Here is a 24720-nt window from a genome sequence, read left to right on the forward strand (position 1 = left end):
TGTTGTTTTGTGTAAGGATTTAATCTAGTTTTTTTCATTAGATTAGCAACATCTTGTTGAACAAATTTAACAAATGTTTCTACACCTGAGTTGCTTGTTGGAGGTACATATGAAGATTTTTTGTGCAGATTTAACTTTTTCAAATTCAAACATTCACTCTGCATATCATCTTCATTTATTGCATTAGTTTCACTTACATTGACAAAGTTTGAAATTGACAAAGATCTATACAAATTTTTCAGACTTCTAAGGTTGAAATCAATATATGGTGGTAAAAATGTAGCCAATGTAAGTGAAACTAATGCAATAAATGAAGATGATATGCAGAGTGAATGTTTGAATTTGAAAAAGTTAAATCTGCACAAAAAATCTTCATATGTACCTCCAACAAGCAACTCAGGTGTAGAAACATTTGTTAAATTTGTTCAACAAGATGTTGCTAATCTAATGAAAAAAACTAGATTAAATCCTTACACAAAACAACATAACCTCACAAAAGGGGAATGGGAGGCTATATCCACTTTGAAAAATAACAAAAATATCACCATAAAAAATGCTGACAAGGGCGGAGCAATAATAGTGTTAGACACTGACTATTATGTGCAGGAGATATTACAACAGCTGTCAGATGGAGGGGTTTATGAAATATTGGATCATGATCCTCTTAAAGAAATACAAAGAGAGCTTAAGGGCATATTAGATAGAGCTTTGACTCATAACATTATTTCTAAACAGGTCTATGATTTTCTGTATAATAAATACCCCATAACACCAATTTTTTATACATTACCCAAAGTCCATAAAAGCTTATTACATCCACCAGGACGCCCTATTGTGGCCTGTACCGATTCTATTTTTTCTAATATCTCTATCTTTCTGGACAAAGTCCTCTTTCCATTTGTCAAACAGCAAAAATCCTTTATTAAGGATACAAATGATTTTCTTTCAAAACTTATGGGGATTGAAATAGAGGATACTTGGTTAATTTTTTCACTGGATGTGGTAAATCTATATACCTCTATTCCCCATGAGGCAGGTCTATTGACTGTGAAAAGTTTTTTGAGTGACAGTGGCTTATATAATCTATCCCAGATTGACTTTTTTGATGACATGTTGAGACTTGTCCTATATTGCAATTATTTTCTCTTTCAAGACACTTACTACATGCAAAAGCGGGGAACAGCCATGGGCTCCAATGTAGCCCCCTCATATGCCAATTTGTTCATGAGTGGCTTTGAGAACAAATTTGTCTACACTAATCAGCCATTCATCAGCCATTGTAAGCTGTGGCTAAGGTATATAGATGATATTTTTGGCATATGGGGGGGCTCATTGGAGTCCCTGATACAGTTTGTTGAGGATATTAATGCCTCTATGACAGGTCTAAGATTTACCCTTACTTACTCTATCCAAAAGATTAACTTTTTGGATACAACTGTATATCGACATGGAAATACATTAAGTACAGATCTATATGTAAAACCCACAGATAGAAATACTCTGCTGCGATATGAAAGTTTCCACCCTGATACTGTTTTTAAATCCATACCCAGGAGTCAACTTTTGCGTACTAAAAGAATAGTTAGAGATCAAAAAGTATTGCCAGAAAGACTAGTGTCTATGGGCAATAAATTTATCCAAAGAGGATATCCAAAAGAAAATATCGCTAAAAACATTCAGGATTTGGATAGAGTACATGATAAAAAACCAACAGAGAAAGGAACAGATAGATTAGTGCTTTCTATGGAATACAGTGACAAGAGCAATGACATCTTTAGAATAGTAAGAAAACACTGGCATCTTTTGTCAAAATATAATCCAGAGATAGAATCATTTAAACTCCCCCCTATGCCATCATATAGAAGGGTAAAAAATCTTAGGGATCACATAGTAAAAGCTGATATAGGTACATCTAAAATGTCTGATGTAAATTATCTAACTACCCCTAATAAAGGCTGTTACCCCTGCTTACACTGTGCTCAATGTAATTCAGTTATTAAAGGGAAATTCTTAGCACAAAATGACAAAAGAAAGCAATATACAATCAATGGGTTATATACATGCCAAACCAACTATGCAATCTACCTACTTAAATGCCCATGTGGTCTTTGTTACATTGGCGAGACCACCCAAGCCGCCAGGGATAGGTTTAGTCAACATAAAGCATCCATTAAATCAAAAGATATGTCACTTCCAGTATCAGCACATTTTACAAATATGGGTCATACAGTAAGCCAGCTTCGCTTTCAAGTGATTGACCATATCCCCCATCATAGAAGAGGGGGTAATAGGGAACTAAAATTAAAACAGAAAGAAGTATGGTGGATTAAACGTCTGAACACATTACATCCATATGGTCTGAATAGAGATTATGATTTGTATTTGTTTTTATAATGGTTTTAAATGATGGAACATATTCTGGTACCACTAGAGGTCACTGTGTTGTTGAAATTTACAAACCTGGATAGGTATGGGTTAAACCAATTAACACTGAGAATTGAAGCATGATTGGTCCAGATACCCTTTTTAAAGTCAGTTTGTTTGATTGTAACTTATGCATGATTAAGGACTATGTAGGTCCGAAACGTCGCTTTTTACTGGTTGCTAAACCTCAAATAAAGATTTTTCACCTTTAAAAGAAGATTGTGTGCTGTGGTGCTGTTACCTTGTTTTTTACATGGACTATATATATATATATATATATATATAAATACAATTATCTTTGATTTGTTATCATCGCCATTTTCACATTTTTATTTTTCCTAAGATCTTAATGGTTTATCTGTGAAGATCATATTTAATGTGTAATTCTTTTTATCCATAGCATATTTTATTAGAATAATTATTTGTATTTTAATTAGTTCAATGTCTCTTTGCTCTACTTTTATTATGTTCTTGAATTATTATTACTTTGTAATTTTATTCTTCTTTAGGTTGTGATAGGTTGCTGGGAAGGATGAATGACACCATGAAAACCCAGCTGCAGCTTTCTCGCATGACTCTATCCAGATTCATACGGATATAGTCAATGCTGGGATCTGCAGCTGGAGATGCACAGGATGATGAGGGTGATGCTGATGCCTAAGTAAGTGGAGAATCCGGAGATGGCCTGAGTGAGGACAAATAGCTCCTCCATACACATATTCTGTTATGTTTTATATATTTATTGCCATTTGGCATTTGTTTGTTATTTCTTGCCATATGGCATAGTTATAACTTATTGTGCCTGTTGAACTATTTCACCTTGTCAGATTTTTACTAAGGGCTATGTTGGCCTTTGTCTCCAAAGGGGCTGTGTTGGCCTTTGTTTTGCCTTGTCAACTCCCTCCAAGGACTGTGATGCACTATGTCACCTTGTCAGATGTCTCCAAAGGGGCTGTGTTGGCCTTTGTTTTGCCTTGTCAACTCCCTCCAAGGACTGTAATGCACGATGTCACCTTATCAAATGGCTCAAATGGGGCTGTGTTGGCATATGTTTTGCCTTGTCAACTCCCTCCAAGAACTGTGATGCACTATGTCATCTTGTCAGATGTCTCCAAAGGGGCTGTGTTGGCCTTTGTTTTGCTTTGTCAACTCCCTCCAAGGACTGTAATGCACTATGTCACCTTGTCAATTGGCTCAATTGGGGCTGTGTTGGCCTTTGTTTTGCCTTGTCAAGTCTCTCCAAGGACTGTGATGCACTATGTCACCTTGTCAAATTGCTCTAAATGGGGCTGTGCTGCCCTTTGTTTTGCCTTGTAAACACTCTCCAAGGACTGTGATGCACTATGTCACCTTGGCAGATGTCTCCAAAGGGGCTGTGTTGGCCTTTGTTTTGCCTTGTCAACTCCCTCCAAGGACTGTAATGCACGATGTCACCTTATCAAATGGCTCAAATGGGGCTGTGTTGGCATTTGTTTTGCCTTGTCAACTCCCTCCAAGAACTGTGATGCACTATGTCATCTTGTCAGATGTCTCCAAAGGGGCTGTGTTGGCCTTTGTTTTGCTTTGTCAGCTCCCTCCAAGGACTGTGATGCACTATGTCAACTTGTCAAATGGCTCAATTGGGGCTGTGTTGGCCTTTGTTTTGCCTTGTCAAGTCTCTCCAAGGACTGTGATGCACTATGTCACCATGTCAAATGGCTCCAATGGGGCTGATTTCTTATTCTTACTTTTTTTAAAGCTATCTTATTTCTTTATGTTTTATGACATTCCTATATCATATTTATCATAATAAAAAGAATGTAATTAATATCTTATATTTCTTCTTTATTTATTCATGTCATTTATTACAAAATATATTTTATGTTGATAACCCTTAAAGGGACATGAAACCAAAAAATGTTCTTTCATGAATCAGATATAGAATACAATTTTTCTAAACTTTCATATTTACATCTATTATTTAATTTGCTTCATTTTCTTGTTATCCTTTGCTGAAAGGTTTATATTTGCAAGATCAGGAGTAGAAGAGAACCTAGGCTTCTCTATGTTTATTGTTGGTTGCATATAGAGAGGGAGGGAGAGCAAAAGAAAGGGGAGAGAGAGATAAAAAGAGGGGAGATAGAGAGAGCAAAAGAGAGGGGGAGGGAGAACAAAAGAAAGGGGAGAGAGACAGCAAAAGAGACGGGGGAGAAAGTGGAGAAAGAGAGCAAAAGAGAAGGGGGAGAGTGCAAAAGAGGGAAGAGAGAGCATAAGAGAGGGAAGAGATCATAAGAGAGGGGGGAGAGAAAGAGCAAAAGAGAGGGGGAGAACGACAGCAAAAGGGAGGGGGCAAGAGAGCAAAATAAAGGGGAGATAGAGAGAGCAAAAGAGAGGGGGAGGGAGAATAAAAGAAAGGGGAGAGAGACAGAAAAAGAGACAGGGAGAAAGTGGAGAGAGAGAGCAAAAGAGAGGGGGGAGAGTGCAAAAGAGGGAAGAGAGAGCCTAAGAGAGGGAAGAGATCACAAGAGAGGGGGGAGAGAGACAGCAAAAGAGAGGAGGGAAAGAGAGCAAAATAAAGAGGAGAGAGAGAGAGCAAAAGAGGGGGGAGAGAGCAAAATAGGGAGAATGGAGACAGCAAAAGAGAGGGGAGAGAGCAAAAGAAAGGGAGAGAGAGAGAGAGCAAAAGAGGGGGAATAGTGAGAGCAAAAGAGAGGGAGAGAGAGAGCAAAAGAGGGGGGATAGTGAGAGCAAAAGAGAGGGAGAGAGAGAGAGCAAAAGAGGGGGGATAGAGAGCGCAAAAGAGAGGAAGAAAGAGAGCAAAAGAGAGGGGGAGAGAGAGAGAGCAAAAGAGAGGGGGGAGAGCGCAAAGAGAGGGGGGAGAGCGCAAAGAGAGGGGGAGAGAGAACGCAAAAGAGGGAGGAAAAGAGAGGGGGGAGAGAGAGAGAGAGAGCAAAAGAGAGGGGGGAGAGAGAGAGCAGAAGAGAGGGGGGGATAGAGAGAGAGCAAGGGGTGGAACCGCTGTACTGAAAAATTGTCCCGTGTACACGAGCTTTAGGACTAGTAATGTATAACCAATCCACATTTTCATAATATATCTAGTAGCATTATTTCTCATTTAAAGGGACATGAAACCCAAATAATTTTTGTTTTCATTTAGGTAGAACAAACTATTTTAAAAAACTTTACAATTTACTTCAATTCTCAAATTTGCTTCAGTCTCTTGGTATCATTTGTTGAAGGAGCAGCAACTGGGGTTGGGGTAGTGTTAGGTTTTTTAAGGGGGGATCGGGTAGGTTTTAGAGTAGGGGTGTGTGGGTGGTGGGTTGCAATGTTGGGGGGGTATTGTATTTCTTTTTTTTACAGGTTAAAGAGCTGATTACTTTGGGGGCATTGCCCTGCAAAAAGCCCTTTTAAGGGCTGGCAAAAGAGCTGGTTACTTTGGGGCAATGCCCCGCAAAAGGCCCTTTTAAGGGCTATTTGTAATTTAGTGTAGGGTAGGGAATTTTATTATTTTGGGGGGCTTTTTTATTTTATTAGGGGGATTAAATTAGGTGTAATTAGTTTAAATTTCTTGTAATTTTTTTATTTTCTGTAATTTAGTGTTTATTTTTTTTAATTCAGTGTTTGTTTGTTTTTCGTAATTAAGTTTATTGTATTTAATTGTAATTAATTGTAGGTAGTTTAGGTAATTTATTTAATGATAGTGTAGGGTTAGGTGTAATTGTAACAGGTTAGGATTTATTTTACAGGTAATTTTGTACCTATTTTAGCAAGGTAGTTATTGAATAGTTAATAACTATTTAATAACTATTCTACCTAGTTAAAATAAATACAAAGTTGCCAGTAAAATAAAAATAAATCATAAGATAGCTACAATGTAAATATTAGTTATATTGTAGCTATCTTATGGTTTATTTTACAGGTAAGTATTTAGTTTTAAATAGGAATCATTTATTTAATTGTAGTTATTTTATTTAGATGTATTTAAATTATATTTCAATTAGGGGTGTGTTAGAGTTAGGGTTAGACTTAGGTTTAGGGGTTAATAAATTTATTATAGTAGCGGCGACATTAGTGGTGACAGATTAGGGGTTAATAAATGTAAGTAGGTGTCGGCAATGTTAGGGCAGGCAGATTAGAGGTTAATAAAAATTAACTAGTGTTTGCGAGGCGGGAGTGCGGCGGTTTAGGGGTTAATACATTTATTAAAGTGGCGGTGATGTCCGGTCGGCAGATTAGGGGTTAATAAGTGTAGTTAGGTTGCGTAGATGTTGGGGGAGGCAGAATAGGGGTTAATAAATATAATGTAGGGTTCGGCGATGTTGGGGGCAGTAGATTAGGGGTTCATAGGGATAATGTAGGTGGCGGCGGTGTCCGGAGTGGCAGATTAGGGGTTAATAATATAATGTAGATTATTAGATTAGGGGTTAATAAATCTAATATTAGGGGTGTTTAGACTCGGGGTTCATGTTAGGGTGTTAGGTGCAGTCTGCTTTTTTGCAGGTGTTAGGTTTTTTCCAGCCAGCTCAGCCCCATTGTTTCCTATGGGGAAATCATGCAAACTCCCCCAATACATTAATCTATCTCTTCAAACATATTCTGAAAATTTCAGGACATTTGATAAAACATACCAAAAGTTATTTACATTTAACTATGTTTTTAAAATCTTAAAACATTTCATGTGAATGGCTTAATGTTAAAAAAAGCTTAAAGGGATACTGTAAGTAAATATTTTCTATGCCTGTTACTAACTAACTACCCCAAATACGCTTTTTATCAATAGCATTTCATTAACACATCTCTACCGTATATCAGAAATCTTGTCTGCAAATTTAATTGTTTTCCAAACCCACTCTGTGGGTATCCTTTGCTCTGTACCAATCCGTTTACAATACCTAGGTTTCAAAATGGCGCTTTAAACACAAAGTTATTGGTTTAAGTATTTTGAACATGCAGTGCTGAAAATAGTGGGCAGGATAACGTGACATCATCGGCGAATAAAAGATATAACTTTTAGAACGTTATGAAACTTCGTTTTGGAGAAAATATAGGTCAGTAGGTTTTAATTAATGTTTATTAACTTTAATATGTTAGTTGTTTAGCTTAAAAATTATAACAGAAAGTAATCCTTTAATGTACCAAAATTTGCCTAAACATCAATCAACTTCCTTGAAACGTGGCACAAACTCAGTTTGTTACTTTTCAAACCTATCCTAGAATTTTCATGGATTTTGGTTTCCCACAAGGCAAATGAGTGACATTAAGCTTGTTTTTTGGGAGCTAAATGTGGCTTAAAGGGACACTGTACCCAAATTTTTTCTTTTTTGATTCAGATAGAGCATGCAATTTTAAGCAACTTTCTAATTTACTTCTATTATCAATTTTTCTTCGTTCTCTTGATATCTTTATTTGAAAAAGAAGGCATCTAAGCTGAGGAGCCAGCACATTTGTGGTTCAGAACCATGGACAGCAATTGTTTATTGGTGCTGCCCAATCAGCAAGGACACCCCAGGTTGTACACAAAAAATGGGCCGGCATCTAAACTTAAATTCTTGCTTTTCAAATAAACATATCAAGAGAATGAAGAAAATTTAAAAATAGGAGTACATTAGAAAGTTGCTTCAAATTGCATGCTCTATTTGAATCACAAAAGAAAAAATTTGGGTACAGTGTCCCTTTAACATACAAATTGAATTTAGATGTTAACCAATTTCCCCCAAACAGCTCACAATACATTACTCCATCTATTCAAACATATTCTGCAAATTTTAGGACATTTGACAAAACGTACCAAAACTTATTTACATTTAACAATTTTTTTACAATCCTAAAACATATGGGGGCTTATTTATCAAAGCGTCAATATCGGTGCATTCTTCGCAGGCGTCAATATGCTCGCCAGACATCGATGACGCAGATCCACATACAATGCTTTTATTTATCAAAAACACGTGCGTCAAGTACGGTGCGATGAGCATCGGACTGTTGTTAACTAACAGTCATCGATGTCATGGCTATTCAGGTTTTTCCCAACTTTATTTATACCATTTCATTACTGTCCATGAACAAGCACATTTTTCTAAACCTATTCTTTTTATTTCTCATCTGTTAATGTCCAAAAAATAGCTTGATTTATACTTCAACAAACAATATCTCATAGAAAATATTTTTTTTTATTTATTTGTTATATGATACTTTCATATAAATTAATGTGTATTTGTATTTCTAGAAGTCATGATATGCTTTTATCTCATGTTATTTGTTTAATAAATGATTATTAATGCTAGAATTTGTACATATATTGCTAGAATTTGTACATATATTTTTGCACATACTTGTGTGTGTGTATGTATATATATATATATATATATATATATATATATATATATATATATGTGTGTGTGTGTGTGTGTGTGTGTGTGTGTTATGTCAGAAATCTTTTACAAGCATATTTTCATGTCCCTAAATTCCTTTTTTTGTTTTTGTTCTAAACAAAGTATAATACACAATGATGGGTGATCGATGACACAAGTATCGGGCAATTTTATTTGTTAGTGATACTATACAATGTATGTTTAAAATTGATTGGCTGATAGTGATGTCACGAACTGAAAATTATCCGTTCGCGAATGGAAAACGCAAAGGCGAACCGCCATTGACTTTAATAGGCAGGCGAATTTTAAAACCAACTAGGACTCTTTCTGGCCACAATAGTGATGTACAATTTGTTTCAAGGGGACTAACACCTGGACTGTGGCATGCCGGAGGGGGATCCATGGCAAAACTCCCACGGAAAATTACATAGTTGATGCAGAGTCTGGTTTTAATCCATAAAGGGCATAAATCACCTAACATTCCTAAATTGTTTGGAATAACGTGCTTTAAAACATCAGGTATGATGTTGTATCGATCAGGTAGTGTAAGGGTTACGCCCACTTTACAGTGACAGACCAAACTCCCCGTTTAACGCACCGCAAGCAACCACAAACAGTCCATTTGCACAACCACAAGATAGATAGATTTGATAGATACATAGATACATAGATTAGATAGAAAGATCAATACATGCAATATACATTTGATAGATACGATAGATAGATTTAATAGATAAATAGATAGATTTGATAGATATATAATTTCCCAGACAGAGAATTACAAGACGTGCGGTCTGGGACCCATGGTAAGGTTCCCAGAGGCAGTTGCGGCGCCAGGGGACGTGTGCGTTCAGGGCAGACAGGAGTGCTGGTCCGGTGTGACTCTCTGCTTTCAGGCAAGTCAACCCCAAGACGGCGTGACACTGCTGTATTTAGGATGTGGAATAGTACCTGGGGAGCTGGGGGGGTGCCGTTGATGTGGAGCAAGACGAAGCAGCAGAAGAGGACTCAGCAGAGGAGGTTATGGAAGAGGATGGGTAGGAGGAGTAGAGGAGGTGGCATCAGGCCTGCCTGCAAGCCATGGCGGTGTCACCATCTCTGCAGAGCCAAGCATTCCATGGTTTTCAGCCATCAGCAGGTTTACCCAATGCACAGTGTAGGTGATATACCTGCCTTGACCATGCTTTGCAGACCAGCTATCAGTGGTCAGATGGATCCTTGCCCCAACACTGTGTGCCAGACTTGCCATTACTTTGTTTCGCACAATCGAGTACAGGTTGGGTGATTGCCTTTTAGTGAAAAGAAATTTTGTCCGGGTACCTTCCACTGCGGTGTCCCAATAGCTACAAATTTTTGGAACGCCTCAGACTCCACCAGCTTGTATGGTAAAAGCTGGCGGGCTAAGAGTTCAGACAAGCCAGCTGTCAGACGCCGGGCAAGGAAGTGACTTTGTGACATTGGCTTCTTACGCTTAAACATGTCCTTGACAGACACCTGACTGTGGGCAGATGAGCAGGAAATGCTCCAGAACAGAGACGGAGTGACGGATGGTTGAGAGGGGGCAAGGAGGACAGCAGTAGTTGACGTGGCTGAAGATGCTGGACCAGGAGGAGGATGGCAGCTTTGAGTTTGTGTGCTGCTTGTATTCATGTGTTGATCCCATAGGCGTTTGCGATGTGCGATCATGTGCCTTTGGAAAGCAGTTGTACCTAGGTGGGTGTTGGACTTCCCACGACTCAGTTTCTTTTGGCACAGATTGCAAATGGCATCACTGTTGTCAGAGGCAGACACACAAAAAAATGCCACATTGCTGAGCTCTGCGATGACAGCATTCTGGTGGTGGCAACAGCATGCGTTGATTGGTGTGCTGTCTGGCTGACCCTGGGTGCCGATGCATGCTGCCAGACTGTGCCACTAGCTCCTTGCGATGACCTCCCCCTGCTTCCAACTCATCTCCTCCTCCGCCTCCTCTCTGTCTCCCCATCTGAACTTTCCCCCTGTTCTTCTTCTCTTCTAGGGGGCACCCACGGGACATCCTCGGACGCATCGTCATCATCAACTGCTTCACTTGTATCTGACAAATCAACAAAGGAAGCAGCAGCGGGTACAACATCATCATCATCACACTGTACGTCCATGTCTGTAATGCTGCCTGACTGAGACATATCACTGTTATCTACATCCTCTGTCAATGATGGTTGCGCATCACTCATTTCTTCCAAATGATGTGTAAATAACTCGTCTGACAGATCAAGTGAAGTGGCTGTGGTGCTAGTGTTGGTGGTGGCAGCAGGCGGGCGAGTGGTAACTTGAGAGGTGCCCGTAGAAAGCTGGAGGAGGATGGTGCGTCAAGGTTCAGAGCGGAAGCTATAGAAGATTGGGTGTCCTGTGTTAAAAAGTCAAATATGTCCTCAGAACTTTTCGAGTTCATGGTACGTGGCCTCTGAACACTGGGCATTATTCTAGGGCCAAAGGGAATCACAGCACTAAAACCATGATGGCACCTGCGGGTTGGCCTGCCTCTGCCTGTCATTTTTTTTAAAATGTACACTTACAATACTATTAAACAAGATATGAGTGGTGCCACTGGGCAAGTGGGCACAGTATACGCTGTGAGCCTGACACAAAAAAGCAGACTGATGTTTCACAATCCAAATTTTTTTTTGTTTTAAATATACACTTACACTACTATTAAACAAGATATGAGTGGTGGCACTGGGCAAGTGGGCACAGTATACGCTATGAGCCTGACACAAAAAAGCAGACTGATGTTTCACAGTCCAAATTTTTTTTTTTGTTTTAAATGTACACTTACACTACTATTAAACAAGATATGAGTGGTGGCACTGGGCAAGTGGGCACAGTATACGCTGTGAGCCTGACACAAAAAAAGCAGACTGATGTTTCACAGTCCAAAATTTTTTTTTTGTTTTAAATGTACACTTACACTACTATTAAACAAGATATGAGTGGTGGCACTGGGTAAGTGGGCACAGTTTATGCTGTGAGCCTGACACAAAAAGCAGACTGATGTTTCACAGTACAATTTTGTTTTTGTTTTAAATGTACACTTACACTACTATTAAACAAGATATGAGTGGGGGGCGGAGCTTAGCCACGAACTGATATGGCTGCTCATTAACGGAGCTCCGTAGTCCCTGATGTGTAACAGTCAAAATTCAGAACGTACCCCTAATACAGCCTGAACGGAAAAACTCCCCAGACCCTTAGCGGGGCACTGGCTGCTTTTTTGACCGCCCCAGAAGATTGCACCGACGCCGAGAAAGGAGCTCAGTAAGAAACAGCGGTGGCGGGACCTGATAGTGTCGGGGCCTAAAGACCGGACTGCGGTAACATCAAACTGCCACTAACTCGATCAGCAGACAATCCGGCTCACCGTGTCTAACCGCCATAAAGCCAACCCAGGTGAGGTTACATTGAGCTCAGTAGTAAGCTCACACTGAAAGTAGCGGCGGCAGAGGCAAGCCGGCACTGCAAGGTGGACTGGGGCACACTCACATTTCCCATATGGGGCCTCTTCACTTCAGCATCTACCCCAAACATAATCACACGTGGGGGTTATACCCAACTTTCACTGAAACTACCCCAAAGCAGATAGGCGGCGGACCAGACACCCAGGGCCTGAGGCCTAGCGCAGAAGCAGGCCAGACACGCAAAACAACTATCTGCACAGCGGCCCAAACATACAGCAAGCTCAAAACACTAACTCGGGCCTCACTCTTTGCAAAAGCTGCCCGTGAAATTGTGAACTGCTCCACCTTTGCAACCCTAGGCACTTGACTGGCACAGAAGCTGCCATAGAGGTGCCTTATATATGCCTAGCAGAGCCCTATTGGAAGGGTGTAAATGATCAGTGTTAACAGCTCACTTAGTACATAAAATAGAGAAGACACCCTGTCTGACATTTATTAATCAAAACAGACAATGTCCGGGAAAAGAAGCGTTAAGCCTGTAAAAGGCTCACAGGCCACAGAAATAGAAAACTACATGATACCAGTCGAATCTGCATCACAGCAAACCAGAGTTGCACCTGACCCTAGCATCACGGGTGCACACAGCATGCAGGCCCAGATTCCCAATGCAGAACGCAGCCCACTGCATCAGAATTTCCTCACTAAGGAAGACATAAAGCATCTTTCATCAAAGGATGACATAAAGGAGGCAATGAAAGACTTTAGGTCCATGTTTGGGGAACTCAAAAACGAACTCTCTGCAGTGGACCAGAGAGTCACAGACATAGAGGAGAAGCAGGAATCCATCTTCTCTGATCTGCAACACCAGTCAAGTGTCTCACAAGCATAGAATAGAGGACCTGGAAAACAGGAGCAGGAGGAACAACATAAGACTGAGTGGTGTTCCAGAAAGCATAGATCCTCCTGCCCTGTTGGAATATATACAAGACTTTATCAAATATCTTAAAAACAATGAAGCGGCAGCAGAAACCCCAATAGAAAGAGCCCACAGAGCCCTTCGGCCCAAGCCACCCAACAGGGCCCCCCCCCCAGGGACATTATCTTAAAATTCCTGTCCTACAGAGATAAGGAACTGATCCTTAGACTTGCCAGAGCAAAAAACCCACCTGAATTTCGTGGAGTAGAGGTTCAAGTTTACTCTTACCTATGCCAACTACCTTACAAAAGAGACGAGACCTAAGATTCGTCACCTCTGCTCTAAAAGATAGAAGGATCGCATACAGATGGGGATTCCCCACCTGTCTGATAGCTACTTTAAACAACACCTCTCATGTTTTAAGAACTTTAGACGACCTCCCCGCATTCAACCAAGCTCTTGGCCTTGACATCAGACCCCCACGCCAGAATGCTGAGGCACCAGAGGATCCCCGTGAAAGAGGCCTAGAAGGGAATAGATTCCACCCAGGCTGAAGAAACTACAATACAGAACAGCGGAAATTAAGCCAAAAGCTTTCAAGTTTGCTGGACTGAAATAAAAGGCCCATTGGGCAACATTTGGGACTATACTGGACTGCACTCAGCAAGCATGTACAGATAAGTCTAAACATTAAGTTAAAAAAGTTGAGACTGTTGTAAGCTAGAATTCTGTTATAATTTTCATTGAATATACTGTTAATATTGATCAAAGTTTGGTTTGATATGAACAAATTACTCTTACTGTTGTGGGAAAATATGGAGTTGTCGAGGGGGTGGGGATACAGGGGAGAGAGGCCACATGACAATACAACAGGGGGAGACTGGGCGAGAGAATAGAGGTCCTCTTAAAACGACTCATGAGGGCTTATGTAAGGGCCTAGACCTAGAATGACTCACATGACACCCAAGGTTTAAACGAACAGCATAAAGACATACCTAAGCTCTACAGTCACATTTAGCTAGATAGCTCCCGAACTGCGCCAACCCCAGAGATTGTTTTAGGTTTCAACAGATGACTGATACAGCCCATTAGAAGGGAAGCACACAAATACCGCCATATCAAGTAAGACCTCTCCCCCAGACCCGGCGGCCCTTGAGCCGGTACATTAGACAACTTTTCTGGCCCCCCCCCCCTCAAACTGACACGACTGATAGACGATCCCCTCTCACACTCTCATCCCACATAACACCTGACAACTAGCAGAAGACGCGAGATGTAGGATAGGGCAAAACTGATGCTAGCAACCTGATTATTTGCATAGAACTGTTCAATTTACAATTATTTATTTTATTTGGTACGTTTTGAAACAAAGGAAAATGTTAAAAAGTTTCTGTTTAAGATGTTCACTCAGGGATAACTACCCCTGATTTACTGTTTTCTCTCTTTACTTTCGTTCTCACTGTTTTTGTCTTGGGTAATAGACTTGAGACACACTTGCTGAAGATTTACCAACTGTAAAACCTTCCCAATCTTCCTCTCCCACTAACTGTACCCCCCCTCCTTCATCTGTCCCTCCTCTCCGCCCATTCCATCTCTTCCTCCCTCTCCACCCATCTTTCCCTCACCCACCTCCCTTCCCCCTCCCCCCTCCTTTTTTTTCTTTCTCTCTCCTCTCCTTTCACCCACCCCTTCTCTCCTCCAGACCAGGCACACCATGGCCCCCCAAGAAAGAAAGGACAGCACCCTTACAATTGAAATCATAACGGTCAATGTCAAGGGATTTAATAGCCCCAGTAAGCGATCCATTGCCCTCACTGACCTGCATAGAATGGGTGGGGATATAGTATATATACAAGAGACGCATTTTGCCAGTGGTCATGAACCAAAATGGTATAACCGTAGATACCCAACAGCGTACTTTGCCTCAGGTCCCAAAAAGAAAAATGGAGTTGGAATATTAATTAGCGCAAATGTGCCACTTCAAGTCGATCGGGTCCTTAGAGATCCAAATGGCAGATATATCATACTCTTAGGCAACCTTTTTGGTAGGCCAGTGACTCTGGCCAACATATACTGCCCTAACCAGTCACAACACCTCTTTATACAAGATATTACGCGCAAGCTACTCGAAACTCAAAGGGGAATACTGTATTTGGGAGGAGACCTGAACGCGCCCCTAGACCCCGCACTAGACACGTCCAAAGGAATCTCCAGCACCCCCCATAAGATCCTAAAGCGCATCCATGACTCTCTGACTGAACTGGTCGTACATGACATCTGGCGTCTACATCACCCACATGCCAGAAACTATTCATTCTACTCGCACCCACATCAAAAATACACTAGAATCGACTATCTATTTACAGATCCCACAGGCCTCACGATAACCACTAGCAGTAACATTCACTCAATCACATGGTCAGACCATGCGCCGGTTAGCTGCTCTGTCCGGTGGCCTGATGCGCCAATCACCCCATATGTTTGGAGACTGGATGACACAATTTTAGATGATCCAGTGTTCCGTGCAGAGACCCAAGAGTCCCTGGTCCAATTCTTCCGGACAAATGCAAATGATCATATGCAGAATAGTACCATCTGGGAAGCGCATAAATGCACCATCAGAGGCCTTCTGATCAAGAAGCGAGCGCAACTGAACAGGCAAGGTAGAGAACGCTACTGGGACCTTCTGAAACAGGTCTCGGAGGCAAAAAGCTTAAAGCTTATGTATATGAAATAAGGGACCAGGATGGGGAAATTAGAGCCGACGGACAGTCGGTGGCTGATGCTTTCAGTGACTACTACGAAACACTGTACAATATTCAAGGAAAGAGTAGAGCGGAAGGAGTTGCCCCGCAGGACCTGCAAACTGAACAGTATTTCTGCGCATATACCGGCGGGGTGTCCCTCCCGAGCCTCTTGGAACAGGAAAGGGACACACTAGAGTCCCCCATCACTGTGGGCGAAGTAAAAGAGGCCATAAAAAACCTCCCGTCAGGGAAAAGCCCGGGCCCTGATGGCTTTGGGATCAAATACTATAAGTTATTTGTGAACACACTAGCCCCTGAACTGGTAACAATTTTTAACTCCCTCTCTGACCACCCCACACTTCCGCACACAATGCTCGAGGCATACATAGCCGTAATCCCCAAGCCTGGAAAGCCTCCTGACAAACCGGAGAGCTACAGACCGATATCTCTTCTTAATTCAGACGTAAAAATACTCGCTAGAACCTTAGCTAACCGCTTAAATAAATACCTTCCTGGATTGGTCTCTACCGACCAGGTAGGTTTCATCCCAGCCCGAGAGGCAAGGGATAATACCCTCAAAGTCCGGCAACTAATAACCTATGCACATAACAATCAGAAACCGTTGGCCCTGGTCACAACTGACACTGAAAAAGCGTTTGACCGGGTAGATTGGTCATTCATGAGACATACACTACTTAAGTTTGGGCTAGGCCCTAAGATGGTTAACACCATTATGTCACTCTACTCCGCACCAAATGCAAGAGTTAGGGTCAACGGCACTTTGTCCAAAACGTTCCAGATTAAAAACGGGACAAGGCAGGGCTGCCCGCTTTCACCTTTACTGTTTGCCCTTGTCATGGAGGTGCTGGCAGAAAAAATCAGAAACAACCCGCGGATAAAGGGGATAGTGGTAGGTGAGCATGAGCATAAACTAGCCATGTACGCCGACGATGTCCTCCTGACATTATCGGACACATCAAATTCCCTACGAGAGGTTCTGGTCGAATTCTCTGACTTTGGAAGAGTATCCAATTTTCTATTAAATCCCACAAAATCCGAAATATTAAACATCACAGAGTCACCAGACAACTTTGAGGCACTTATGTCTAGCTGCCCAATAAAAATTGCTCAAAAATCCATAAAGTACCTGGGGATCATACTTACATCTTCTCTGACAGACATCATAGAGACTAACTATAGACAAATTGAGAAAGACATAGTGGGCGACTTAGCCAGCTGGAAAAACAAAACTATCTTGTGGATGGGCCGAATCGGGGTAGTCAAAAAGAACATTCTGCCAAGAGTACTGTACATCATGCAGACTGTCCCGGTTCGGCCACACTCGCAGCAAATCCACAACATGCAGTCAGCTATAGGCTTATATTTGGAACGGGCTTAGACCGCGTATACGCAAGAGCACGACATACTTGCCCAGGGACAAGGGAGGCATGGGAATACCAAACCTGATAGACTAGCTGAGAGTGATCTCTCTGCAGAGACTTGTCGAATGGTGTCATAACTCGCCAAACAAGGTTTGGACACAAGTAGACGGAGAGATTCTACAGAGGGGGAACGTGGGCGCTCTGGCCTGTATATCGCGCAAAAATCGCCCAGTTGCCATTACACTGTATCCCCTCATCTTGGAGGTGTTTAAAACCTGGGACAAACTAATTGGAAAGTCGCCCCACGTTTCCACCCCAGCCTCGCCGGTGACCCCAGCTTGGGAGAACCCTGACATGGGCACTGGGGGGGTCTTGGGACCCCAAGCGGCCCCATACACGCTATCTGAAGCAGCGTTCTATAACCTTGTCACCCAACATAGACTTAAAAGCCAAAGTGACCTTGCTGAGCTGAGACTCGACATATACACTTCATGGTTCAGAGTAGCGCAGCTTTCGCATTTCTTTAACACGAACAAAGACAAATCAGATCTAACGAGAGATAGGACCCCATTTGAGGTACTATGCTCAATGACTCAAACTCCCAAACACCTAATCTCACAGCTTTACAGACTCCTCTTGACTGGCGGATCTGCTACCCTACCAACCTTCGTGGAAGCTTGGCAAACTGAATTGGGCTTAGAAATTGACTTGAAGGATTGGACAAAAATTTTTGACAAAGCCAGGAGAGTGTCACTTTCCATCCGCATACAGGAAATGCACTACAAGTTCCTGAGCAGGTGGTACATGACGCCTCAATGACTTCATAAAATATATCCAAACGCAAATGGGGGGTGCTGGAGGGGTTGTGGCGAGGAAGGAACATATCTCCATATTTGGTGGACCTGTCCTCTTATCCACCCGTTTTGGGAGGAGGTATTTGCGGAGATGGGTAGACTCCTCAAGATCATAATTCCGCCCAGACCATCTTATTTGATATATCACGATTTGCCCAAGATAATAGGTGAGGACAAGTACCTTTTGTTTCTGCTAATGCTAAATGGGGCAAAAGGTCTTATACCCGCATATTGGAAAAAACAGAGCACCCCTAGCCTGCAGGATTGGAGACACAGAGTAGGGGACCTGATTCGACTAGAAAGATACCATTACCTCAAAATTGGCAAAATTGGTACTCACGAAATGATGGTACTGACGTGGGAGGGCAAAGAGATTTAAATTCCCCTAACATGCTTAGAAAACTAACACTGGGTTTCCTGCCCCCTCCCCACTCGCTAATTCCTTCTCGGGCCCCTCTACTCCCCCCCTCCTTTTTTTTTTTTTTTTTCTTTCTTTTTTTTTTCTCTCTCTTCCCCCCCCCCTCTCCTCACCCCCCCTCTCCTCACCCCCCCCACCCACCCCACTTACTAACCATCCCCAAACATTCTCCTCTCCTCTTCCCTCTAGTCACCTCTTTAGTGACTGCTTCAGGGTTTGTAGCCCCCACAACTGTGTGAGTAAAGTAGGTTGTGGAAATGTTATGCCTCTATCAGCAAACCTGAAGAAAACTACAAAAGCATCTAAAATATAATAATGGACATACACTAGCTGCGGACTTTTGAATCCGCAACTGAGACCAACATTGTTAAAAGGAAAATAAAGAAAAAAGTGCACTTGTTTAACTTATGCAAGACAATCGGACATTGACAAAGAATGCAGTGTATATATGTAACTGTAAACTACAAAATCAAAATGTTGCACTTACTTGTTGATATATTGTATTGTATGACATTTTATTGCACTTGTCAAAATAAAGCTTTTCAAAATAAAAAAAAAAAAAAACTTCTAAAAAAAAAAAAAAAAAAAAGATATGAGTGGTGGCGCTGGGCAAGTGGGCACAGTATACGCTATGAGCCTGACACAAAAAAGCAGACTGATGTTTCACAGTCCAAAAAGTTTTTTTTGTTTTAAATGTACACTTACACTACTATTAAACAAGATATGAGTGGTGGCACTGGGCAAGTGGGCACAGTATACGCTGTGAGCCTGACACAAAAAACCAGACTGATGTTTCACAGTCCAAAAAGTTTTTTTTATTTTAAATGTACACTTACACTACTATTAAACAAGATATGAGTGGTGGCACTGGCAAGTGGGCACAGTATACGCTGTGAGCCTGGCACACACGCTGGCAGGCAGGCAACTGAAATTAGATTACACTAGCAGACTGATGTTTCACAGTCCAAAAAGTTTTTGTTTTTTAAATTTACATTACTGTTACACCAGATATGAATGGTGGCACTGGGCAAGTGGGCACAGTATACGCTGTGAGCCTGGCACACATGCTGGCAGGCAGGCAACTGCAATTAGATTACACAAGCAGACTGATTTTTCACAGTCAAAAAAGTTTTTATTTTTTTAAATTTACACTACTGTTACACCAGATATGAGTGGTGTCACTGGACAAGTGAGCCTGGCACACACACTGGCAGGCAGGCAGGCAGGCAGGCAACTGAAATTAGATTACACTAGCAGACTGATGTTTCACAGTCAAAAAAGTTTTTTTTTTTTTTAATTTACACTACTGTTACAACAGATATGAGTGGTGGCACTGGGCAAGTGGTCACAGTATACGCTGTGAGCCTGGCACACACGTTGGCAGGCAGGCAGGCAACTGCAATTAGATTACACTAGCAGACTGATGTTTCACATTCAAAAAAGTTTTTTTTTTTTTTTTAAATTTACACTACTGTTACACCAGATATGAGTGGTGGCACTGGGCAAGTGGGCCTGGCACACACGCTGGCAGGCAGGCAACTGCAATTAGATTACACTAGCAGACTGATATTTCACAGTCAAAAAAAGTTTTTTTTTTTAAATTTACACTACTGTTACACCAGATATTAGTGGTGGCACTGGGCAAGTGAGAACAGTATACGCTGTGAGCCTGGCACACACGCTGGCAGGCAGGCAACTGCAATTAGATTACACAAGCAGACTGATGTTTCACAGTCCAAAAAGTTTTTTTTTTTTTAAATTTACACTACTGTTACACCAGATATGAGTGGTGGCACTGGGCAAGTGGGCCTGGCACACACGCTGGCAGGCAGGCAACTGCAATTAGATTACACTAGCAGACTTATGTTTCACAGTCAAAAAAGTTTTTTTTTTAAATTTACACTACTTTTACACCAGATATGAGTGGTGGCACTGGGCAAGTGGGCCTGGCACACACGCTGTCAGGCAGGCAACTGCAATTAGATTACACTAGCAGACTGATGTTTCACAGTCAAAAAAGTTTTTTTTTTTAAATTTACACTACTTTTACACCAGATATGAGTGGTGGCACTGGGCAAGTGGGCCTGGCACACACGCTGGCAGGCAGGCAACTGCAATTAGATTACACTAGCAGACTGATGTTTCACAGTCAAAAAAGTTTTTTTTTTTTAAATTTACACTACTGTTACAACAGATATGGTGGCACTGGGCAAGTGGGCACAGTATACGCTGTGAGTCTGACACACACGCTGGCAGGCAGGCAACTGCAATTAGATTACACAGGAAAAAAAAACAGACTGATATTCTAGCCCTAAAAAGGGCTTTTTGGGGTGCTGTCCTTACAGCAGAGATCAGATAAGTCCTTCAGGACTGTAGTGGACACTGAATACACTAGCCTAGCTATCAATTTCCCTATTAAATCAGCAGCAGCTACACTGTCCCTCCTCTAACTAAGAAATCAGCTTCCGAATGAATATAAAATGGCTGCTGTCCAGGAGCTGGGAGGGTCTGGGAGAGAGGGTCTGCTGCTGATTGGCTAGAATGTGTCTGCAAACTGTGAGATACAGGGTTAAATTTTACTCAATGATGATGAATAGGGGGCAGATTGAACATTGCATGTGTTCGCCCGCCGTTGCAAACGCAAACAAGCTATGTTCGCCGGGAACTATTCGCCGGCGAACAATTCGAGACATCACTATTGGCTGATGTCATAAATCATGTGATTATGCATATCCCAATCAAAAGTGTTGGAAGAATTCACTAGTGTGTGGGTTGTCTAGGAGTATTGCGTCATATTTGGTGCAAAAAGTGTTGTGTAATATTTGGTACAAAGTGGTGAGTGGGACTTATAATTACATGCCTTAAACATGGTGCATATAGATTTATCCAAAAACAAAAAAAGAAGTTAGCTATATTATGTTGTGTATTTATTTCATTTTTATCTCTATATCTACTAGTGCATCAAATTTGGAGCAATACTTTGCACCCAATATGGAGCAATAATATTGTTTGATTTAGAAGGAGTATATAATTTTAATAAAGTTTCAAATTTACTTTTATTATCTAATATGCTTCATCGTCTTGCAGCATGGAACAAAACCTTTCTGTGTTTTCAGACTCCCATTGATTTCTATGGCATCCGCGCCCACAAGGGTGGTGGTTTGAATGATAGGTACGATGTGCTGGAATAGACGCAAGCATATCTGTTAAATGTTTGGTAAAATTGAAAAAGGGTCATATAGAGATGAATGTGTATTCAAAACATCTGGGATGACGCAAGCATCGATCTGCATCAAATTGAGATTGTGGGAGAGTATATTATGTCACACATTTCAACATTTGACAATCTTGATACTTTGATAATTACGGCAGATTCAATTTGCATCAGATATGACACGAGATTCTAGCGGATTCTATCGTATTATCAGTTGAAGCTTTGATAAATTGGCCCCTAAATATTTTAGTATTGTAAAAAAATAGTTCAATGTCCTACATTTTTCAGAATATGTTTGAATAGATAGATGAATGTATTGTGAGCAGTTTGGGGGAAATTAGTTAACATCTAAGTTCAATTTTGTACGTTAAGCCACATTAAGCTCCCCAAAAAAGAAGCTTAATGTCACTCATTTGCCTTGTGGGAAACCAAATACCATGAAACTTCTAGGATAGGCTTGGAAAGGGACAGACTGATGTTTAGGTGGATTTTGGTACATTAAACTCTTTTTTTGTTAAGCCATTCACATGAAATGTTTTAGGATTGTAAAAAAAAATTGTTAAATGTGAACAACTTTTGGTATGTTTTATCAAATGTCCTGAAATTTTCAGAATATGTTTGAAAATATATAATAATGTATTGTGGGAAGTTTGGGGTAAATTAGTTAACATCTAAGATCAATTTTGTAAGTTAAGCCACATTAAGCTCCCCAAAAAACAAGCTTAATGTCACTCATTTGCCTTGTGGGAAACCCAAATCCATTAAACTTCTAGGATAGGTTTGGAAACTGAAAAACTGAGTTTGTGCCATGTTTCAAGGCAATTAATTGAATTTTAGGTGAATTTTGGTACATTAAGCTCTTTTTACATTAAGCTGCTCACATTAAATGTTTTAGGATTGTAAAAAAATAGTTAAATGTGAATAACTTTTGGTATGTTTTATCAAATCTCCTGACATTTTCACAATTTGTTTGAATAGATAGATTAATGTATTGTGAGAAGTTTGGGGGAGGTTGGTTAACATCTAATTTCAATTTTGTACGTTAAGCCTCATTATGCTCCCCAAAAACAAGCTTATTGTCACTGATTTGCGTTGTGGGAAACCAAATACCATGAAACTTCTAGAATAGGTTTGGAAAGTGACAAACTGAGCTTGTGCAAGGTTTCAAGGCAATTGATTGATGTTTAGGTGAATTTTGGTACATTAAGCTCTTTTTTACGTTTAGACATTCACATGAAGGCCCCTATTTATCAAATGTCTTGCAGGCCTGATCCGACAGTGCGAATCAGGTCCGCAAGACATCACTGAATGCGGAGAGCAATACACTCTATGTATTCAGCATTGCACCAGCAGCTCACAAGAGCTGCTGTGGCAACGCCGCCCCCTGCAGACTCGCAGCCAATGGGCCACCAGCATGGGGGTGCCAATCAACCTGATCGTACTTGATCGGGTTGATTTCCGGCGATTCCTGTTCGCCTGCTCAGAGCAGGCGGACAGGGTTATGGAGCAGCAGTCTTTAGACCGTTGCTTCATAACTGCTGCTTCTGGCGAGTCTGAAGACTCGCCAGAAACACGGGCCATCAAGCTCCTTTCGGAGCTTGATAGATAGGCCCCGAAATGTTTTAGGATTGTAAAAAAATTGTTAAATGTGAATAACTTTTGGTATGTTTTATCAAATGTCCTGAAATTTTCAGAATATGTTTGAATAGATAGATTCATTTATTGTGAGAAGTTTGGGGGAGGTTGGTTAATATCTAAGTTCAATTTTGTACGTTAAGCCACATTAAGCTCCCCAAAAAACAAGCTTAATGTCACTCATTTGCCTTATGAGAAACCACATCCATGAAACTTCTAGGATAGGTTTGGAAAGTGACAAACTGAGTTTGTGCCAAGTTTCAAGGCAATTGATTGAAGTTTAGGTTAATTTTAGTACATTAAGATCTTTTTACATTAAGCTGCTCACATTAAATGTTTTAGGATTGTAAAAAAATTGTTAAATGTGAATAACTTTTGGTATACGTTATCAAATTTTAAAAGGGCATTCAGCTCTTTTACTGCCCTTAAAAGGAAATTCAGCTCTTTAAAGAGTGCCCATTAGTCTTAATCTAAAAAAACACCCCAAAAATTTATAAAAACACATTACTAAAAATAACAAATTATAAAAAATAATATAATTTATTCCTATTCTAATACGCTCTTTTTTTAAAAAAAAAACAACCTAAAATAAAAAAAAATCCTACTTAAAAAAAAAAAATTCATACTAAACTACCAATAGCCCTTAAAAGGGCCTTTTATAGGGCAATGCCCTAAGGAAATCATCTTGTTTGCCAATAATAAAAACAAACACCCCCTAACATTACAATCCCCCCACCCCCCCAAACCCACAAAATAAAATAAAAACTAACTAAAAAAACCTAATCTACCCATTGCCCTGAAAAGGGCATTTGTATGGGCATTGCCCTTAAAAGGGCATTCAGCTCTTTTTAGGATAGTAAAATAATTGTTAAATGCGTATAACTTTTGGTATGTTTTATCAAATTTCCTTAAATTTTCACAATTTGTCTGAATAGATAAATATATTCAGGGCCGCCATTAGAAATTTTGGGGCCCCTTACTTAACCATTGATCACCCCCCCCCCCCCACCTTTGACATATGCACTTTATTTTAAAGTGTAGTCAAACTTGGAAATGTTGTAAAGGTAATAACACAAACACACATACACACTCATACACTGAAACACGCACTCACACATAAGGATTCACATATAGACACTCTAGAAGATATGCAAAGAAACACACAAACACACTCAGACACAGACACTCAGCACTTGTTTACATTGACCTGACAAGTAATGAGGTAGACTACAGTTTTTTAAAAAAAGGAGATTTACAAAAAAAAAATATGGAGTTCTGATTATCTTTTTGTCAATGAATATGCCAACTAATTGATGACAACAGCATGCAGTGGCTGAAAGGAA

This window comes from Bombina bombina, chromosome 3 (assembly GCF_027579735.1).
Source record: "Bombina bombina isolate aBomBom1 chromosome 3, aBomBom1.pri, whole genome shotgun sequence".
Classification (NCBI taxonomy): Eukaryota; Metazoa; Chordata; class Amphibia; order Anura; family Bombinatoridae; genus Bombina; species Bombina bombina.